Source organism: Solanum dulcamara, chromosome 7, assembly GCF_947179165.1.
Source record: "Solanum dulcamara chromosome 7, daSolDulc1.2, whole genome shotgun sequence".
NCBI classification, from domain to species: Eukaryota; Viridiplantae; Streptophyta; class Magnoliopsida; order Solanales; family Solanaceae; genus Solanum; species Solanum dulcamara.
Genome location: NC_077243.1, coordinates 11994052 through 12001923, shown reverse-complemented (window position 1 = coordinate 12001923; position 7872 = coordinate 11994052).

Genomic DNA, 7872 nt, shown 5'->3' with positions numbered 1-7872 from the left:
GTTGCAGCACCTCTGAAACAAAACCAATGTTGTCCGAGCTAAGAGCACCTTCATTCTTACAAAAAATGGTGCAGTGTCACCAACCTTTGCAGCTTTACAGTTGTACTTTAATTTCTTGTCCTGGACCGATTTTATTCATGGATCAGATCCCTCTATCAGGTCTCCTAGTTTATTCAATCATCAAAACACGAATAGAATAAGTAGTTCCTGGCACCTATTCCTGCATAGTCCACTCTTTCCACCAACAACTCTCTCTTCTTCTCCAATCCATCAATACCATCAACAATTTCAAAAATAAAATAAAATATATTATTTTTTTTACTTTTTCTTCATCGTCCTTCTTCTTCTCCTCTTTTTTCTAATAAATTTTACCCTAACCTCATGTACGTCTGTTTCTGAGCGTGGATGTAAAGGTGCCAAGAATTGAAAATTGTCCAAATTTACAAAAGGAAAAAAGTCCTCTAATTCGGCCTCTTCATTCAATTATATTAAGTGCCATAATTAATTTTCGCACGGTGACACCACTTGCTAGGTAGGTAATCAAATACTCTCTCATCAACTTTTACTTGTCTTTTATTATAAAAATTATTTTTTTATTTTTTATTTATCGTTTTTAATATATTAATTTAAAAAATTCTTCATATTTTATCTTTATTATTAATGATGTAAATCTCAAAATCATTTTAAGACATAAGGCTAAACATCAGTTAATACGGATATTATAATAAAATAATCATATAAATTATTATTTTTGAAAAAGCGTGCAAAGATTAAATAGATTAATAAAAGTGAATGGAGGAAATAAATTCAATTTGTGCTTCTTTAGGTGGGGGAAGGGAACTTTATTTCTTTCTTTTTTTCTTTTTATTAATGTATAACTTAATGATTGTATCATGCTCATGAAAATGTTAACTATTGTAACGTATCGTATTTTTATATAGTTTTTAAGTGTGTAATTTTATGTTTAAAGAATTGAATATTTTATATTCGAATCTACACCAAATATTAATTAGGTTACCTTTCATACTCCAAATCAAGCTAAATAAATAAAAAGAAAGGGAGTAATAAGCTTGCAATTAGCTCAACTTGAATCCTAACTAAAGGGTGCTTTCCTGTTCCATGCGTGGTCAAAACTCAAAACAATCGTTTTAAGAATCAAAATAATCTCTTTTTGGATGTATTCATGACAAGTAGAGTGTCATAATTAATTAGTAAATTAGATACTATGCGAAAGAAATCAAGGTAATTAATTAATTAATTATGCAATTAATTTTGATTTCACCATTGGGTGCAAGGAGGCTTTTTACACTATCAACTTTCCAGAGTGTAGATAAGATGCACCATTTTCTACCCACCATTTTATCCCGTTGCTTATATTTATCTGATCTTGGTAAAAAATGGTATTTTAGCTACACTCTGAAAAGATTAAATGTGTAAAAAATCATCCGTGATTGACATAAATTTCATACTAATTTGATAAGTAATCTATACTCTATTTCATACTCCTTCCATCCGATATTAGTTGTTATGTATACTAAAAATCTTTATCAAAAATAATTATCAATTTTAAAAATCAGGAGAGAAGTTGTAACGACCCTTTAAGTCGTTTTGAATACTATGGCTTTTTATTTCATAAAAGACTCACCCCGTAAATTTTTAATTGGTATTTTGGACTAATTAATAACTAAGATTATTTAATTGAGGGATAACTTTAGATATTTAATTTAAATTTGTGGGTTAAAGTGTTAATTTAATTAATGTCCTATACCACTTGTTCAATACATATAAAAATATATTAATGGTATTTAGCTTTTATTTATTTATTAATTTATGATTAGTTGTCCTAATTAATTAAAAGAAAACAAACAAGGGCAGAAACTACTTGGCGTCGGCGAAGAGCATTGAATGCTTAAGATAAATTACAGTGCAATTGTAAGTATGAATAGATGTATTATGCTTAGTATTATTACTATGTATTATGCATATTATTGTTACTATTATAATGAGGAATTGTGTAAGATAAAGGAAGTAATTGGAAAGTTGCAAAAGTTGACTATCCGTAAAGATTATTATTGGGGTTTGGGGGAACAAGCTTTTGACTGTCTTTATTAACTAAGAATTGAGACATGATTGGCTAATAGAACTTGAAATTTATATATGTGAGTATATGGGGGTATGTTTAAGGTTCTGTAATGGTTGGTCCTCATAATAGTTCATAGTTTTCTTGGTTGTTTCTTTTCTAGATTCTTTTCTTTTTATTATTATATTATAATTTATGTTTTGATATATTAAGATAGGTAATTAAATATTAGGTGTATTGTATAATATGAAAATTATTAGAATTAAATTATTTGTAGAAATTAAAACTTAACCCTACACTTGAGATTTAGAAAATTGATTATAGTAATATGAGTGTCTACGGATTCGCTTGCTTACGAATATTGTATACTTATTAGATTGAAAACATCCTGAGGCATTGAAAAAAAAGGAAGGACATTGGTGGATTAGCTTGCTTTACTTTGATTCTTCGGTTGAGGTAGGTTATGATTTTTTTTATTCTATATCATAGATAGACTCTTAATAGTGATTGATATTCATTGAGTAGCGTGTGAAGTTTACTACGCATTTAATTATTGTGGTTTGGATGGTTGATATGTTGTTATGATTGGTCTGAAATCCCGAGGCCATGAAATCAATAATTTTGAACTTGCCCTATCAAAAATGGTGCCTTGAATAAAGAAGGCTTGATGAAACATTGTTAATGAAGTGGAATGTAATCATGAAGAATGATAAATTAATTATATTTGGATCGAGTGTCACGTTCCGACACAGTATATTTGGATCAGATGTCATATTCTGACATGGTATATTTGAATTGGATGTCACGTTCCGACATGGTATATTTGGATCGGGTGTCACGTTCTGGCACAGTAATATTAAAGAAAAACAAATTAAAACGACTTAATACTACCAAATTTCCAATAACTCATTATCCAAAAGAGTGTGATGTGAAGGCTTGAGTCCTCAGGTGTGATCTTGATATTGTTGATTGGTTATGAAATTGTTCATTGTGTTGTCACTTGATCTTGTTGGTTGCCACCTGTTAAGTGCTATGGTTGATTTCCTGCTATTATTTATTGTATATTGATTTCTATTTTGAGTCGGCCGATGATACCTACTCAATACATGTTGTCCTGTACTGACCTCTACTTGTATCTTTCTTTGTTTTATTTTGTGGAGTGCAGCGAGTCTTCCATCGACTTTGACTCGACCTCAGCTCTAGTCCGTCTCAAGTTCATCAAATTTAAGGGTAAGCTATTCTTCTATCTCATGATGGATTCTCTTAGTCATGACATGATGTCCTTAGTGTTCGGACATGAACTGTGTCACTTATTTTATTTTAATATTTGACATTCTAGACTCAGTTTTTCGGGAACGTTATGTAGTAAACTCTTGTGGATTGTTAATTCTTACTTTATAAGTTTGAGCTTCCGCGTTGTTGTTATACTTTATAAGTTGGGGTTCACATCGTTGGTTCTCCCACCTAGGAGGTTAAGGGTGGGTGTCACTCATGACCCATTTTGGGTCGTGACAAAAGTAATTATCTTTTTCCAACTTTGCCCTTAGCATTAATTATTCTAGAATTAAGAGACATATAAATAGATAAAACTTAAAGAATTAATAAGGGGTATATTAGTCAAATAATGCTCATATTTAATATTTTCTTAAGGGTTGTGTAAAACCTTATCATGTCAACTAAAATGGGATGGAGAAAGTATTAACTAATTGTTGGGGTTTTTTTTTCATTGTTCAAAATAAGTGAATTGTTCAAAATTCAAAAGAGATGTCGGAAATTTCTTTCATTTTTGCCCCTCATTTACATTTTCTAGGTGATAATTTCAAGAGAGTTAATCAATTGCTCATATTTATGATTTTACTTTGAATTCCTTATATTTTCTAAATTAATTTAAGAATAATTAAAAGGGCAAAAATGAAAAGTGATGTTCAATTTATGTCATAATTTTTTTTATTAATAGGTGAGCATTGCCTGTTAGTAACCTGTATTATAAAAAGTTGAAACAGTAACAATAATTTCTGAAAATAAAAGACAGAAACTGAAAAGAAGAATAGTATCTGAAAAATTATGTAAGAACAAAAATCAAGCCCACTGAATGCACCGTGTGTCCTTAAGGAAATTATCCCCCTCAACGTACCCGAGGGTTTTGAAATCTTTCCTCCCAAGATAGAATGATTTACTCACCAAAAATAGTGGTACAGAAAATTAAGGTGGCTGCGAACCACTCGAAGGCAGTATATCACAGATTTTTTTTAAGAAGTGCAGAAAAGAAGAAGAAGATGATTTTCAGAAATTTTTCGTAAGGAACAATTGTGAGAATCAACAGAAACATATAGCCTATTTGCAACTTTTCAAAAAAGGTTGTCAACTTTCGGAAAATTCTGTCTGTTGGGAAAAGGTTTGCAACTTTTTAGAAAAGATTGCAACATTTAGGAAGGAAATATTTTAAATTAATCAAGAAAAGAAAAAAATGGGTCGGGTCACGGGTAGGGATTTTTAATTAATTAATTAATTAATCATTAAAATTAAAGGAAATTTGATCCAAAGGAGTATCAATCAATCAGATCATTTGACCAAATCCAAATCTGAATTCGAAGCTGAAAACGGCGCGAGGGGAAACCTTTTTCTTGACCCTTTAGCAACATGAAAAGGTGTTTTTACTTTTAAATAGGAGACATTTTCTTTCCACTACCTATGTGGGACAAATGCTTATTTCATTTAGCAGGAGACCTCCATTTCTCATTTAACCTATCAATTAAACCCAACATTGTCTTACAAATTCAGTTAATATAGAATAGAGGAGGTATAATTTCTCCATTATATTAGTGTATTTAGAAAACAAGGTGCAATTAGATCTGTCAAAATAGGCTGGTTCAACCCAACCCAACATAACGCTAAAGGATTAGAGAGTTAAAAGGTTTAGGACAAACTGACCCTTTTAACTAAAGTGCCTATAAAATAGCAACCCAACCCAGTCCTAAGCGGGCTATGGATTGGGAGGGGCTGGCCCTTCAATCAAATGATAGATAACATTGGGCTCTTAAAAAGACTATCGAACATTGATTAACACAACATCAATATGTTAAAAATTCACATGTCCATGAGTTGCATACACTTTAGTGGAATACTTACAATACAACAGTATAGGAAAGATACAATAGTCAACATTCATAAGATTTATCATAACAACATACATTACATGATCATTTTTTATAGACTATACAAAAAAGGAGAAACGAAAAATTAGGCATAAACGCAAAAGTAAAAGAGATCAAAGACTCATAGTTACAATAACTTCAATTGCCTTGTTGCTGAAAATTTGATAAAATAAAACACTATTTAAAATATATATAATAAATATTTTTAAAATTCACAATCCACAAGCTGGCCTCTGAGGCTCACGGGTTGAGCCTATGAGACTGATGGGACAAATGAGGCTAGCCTAAAAATCCTCGTTTTAAATGAATTGAAATTTTTTAACTCAACCCCACTTAATTTAAGAATTGAATTGGATCGATTTTACGGATCAAATCCATTTTGACAGCTCCAGCCACAATCCATTAATCTTAAACTGTGTTTTATCCTTTTGAATTAGGTCAAGTGCACAATTTGCTGTTTTAGGATCCCTATTTACATAATAATCAAATTTATATTATTTTTAAAAATTAGCCACTTCAGAGTTAACTCGAACATATATATATGTAAAATTCAAATTGTCATAATCAAAGTTAGGTTCTTCTATTTTAAGAAGAAGATAACAAACCAAATTAGAAATTCTGTAGATCGAGTTTGATTTCTTGAATGTAGAATAATCTTTTTGTCTATCGTAGTCATGCACAAAATAATCATCCTCATCATCTTTCTTCATTCCTTTTTTTCAATAATCTTTTCCTATTTTATCCTAATGTCATAGCTAGTCTATTAACTTATGATTTTTGACTTATAAGTTATAAGCCAAAAGTCAATCTAAATAGGCAAAATCTGTCAAAGGGAAAGAAGTCCATTAGCTCCGCTTCTTCATTGGGAAATTACGCAGTATGACAAATATTTATACTATATTACGTGGTATGGATATAGTTTAAACTAATTACAGCTCGCAGCAAATATATTTACTTGGTATGACAAATTTCATTGTTAGATATACAATATATTTGTGTATCAGTTACCATTATACAATTTTTCTGACAAATATACATATACAATTCGCCTCTCTCCTCCTTCTCTCGATCTCGCTCGCCTCTCTCGATCTCGCTCGCCTCTCTCATCCCTTTATGGATCTCGCTCGCCTCTCTCCTCCTCTCTCTCAATATCGCTTGACAGATATACAAATACATATGTATATCAGTTACATATATACAGTTTTTTGACAAATATACATATACAATTCACCTCTCGCTCGCCTGTCTCCTCCATCTCTCGATCTCGCTCGCCTCTCTCCTCCTCTCTCTCAATTTCGCTTGTCAAATATACAAATACATATGTGTACTAGTGTTTGTATATTTCGGTATACAAATAATTTGTGGGTAGCAATTGTATAATTCGCTATAGTTTTTGTATAATTCGCTACAACATTTGTATAATGGCAAAATTTATGTTTGCCATTATAAGTAATTAGGAAAACGATACTCTTATGGAGTAATTATGCTTAAAATATTTGTCATATTTGAAAATTTTCGTTCTTCACTCAATTTTCTTTTAGGTGTCATAATTAATGGTAAATTTTACCTAAATTCCATAGTGAAAAAGCCCAATTATAATGTATCCCTCATTTTTCTTAAATTACCCGATTTCCTTTTTTTTTTAAAATTTCTGATACATTACTCACCTTCCTGATACATTAATTTTTGGGTGTAAAATAATTAATGCTTGTGAGTTATTTATGGATAGTAACATAATTTAAGTTATGATCGATTGTTTCAATCAATTAGAGTGCTAAATAAGGTAAAGAATCCTTTTAAGAACAAAACAATTATGAAGATCAAGGAAAATTCTAAAAACAAAGCATCAGTGTGAAAAAAAATTCAATCCAAATTTTAATTTTCATCAAGCGATTCAAGATAAATATCCCGATACTACTTATTACATGTTCTTTACAAGATTAATCATTCAAAATTTTCCAAAACATCTGAAAACAAAAGGGGCAGAAAAAAATGCATTTTTTTCTAAAAATAATCTACGAGTCGTGCAAGGATCACAGATGGTATAATTTAAAATGCCTAACAATGTCAATGCTCTATGAGAAGTTATGGTATCAATATCATCAGACCATTTTTGTGACTGTAGGTAATGTCTTCAGAAGTGACGGAGAAGGTCGTCGCACATTGTGATTGAGCAAAATCATGAATGTTAAAATAGTCAATGCTTCAGCCTGATGACAGTTCCTAGAGAAACTGGGACAGCTTTTTACAGTTTTAGAGGTTGTATTTGATACATATTTCAATTAATCAGAATAGTGTTTGAATATCAATAATTGATACATGGATGGTTGGTAATTATTTTCATTGTAAGTTACTTGGTAGTGATGTAAATTCAAGTTCGACAAATGAGGATAGCTGATACATAATCATTCGACATATTCGACATATAAAGGGTTGATACATTGAAAATTGTTTTTTTTTCAACTGAATTGTGGCTGATACATAACATGTATTGATGTAGGTTGTATATGTATCAGAATCATTAAATATAGATACATGGGATGCTGATACATAGACAATATGTATCAGAATAATTAAATATTGATACATGATAATCTGATATATAATCAAGATGTATCAGAAGAACTAAATCTTGAT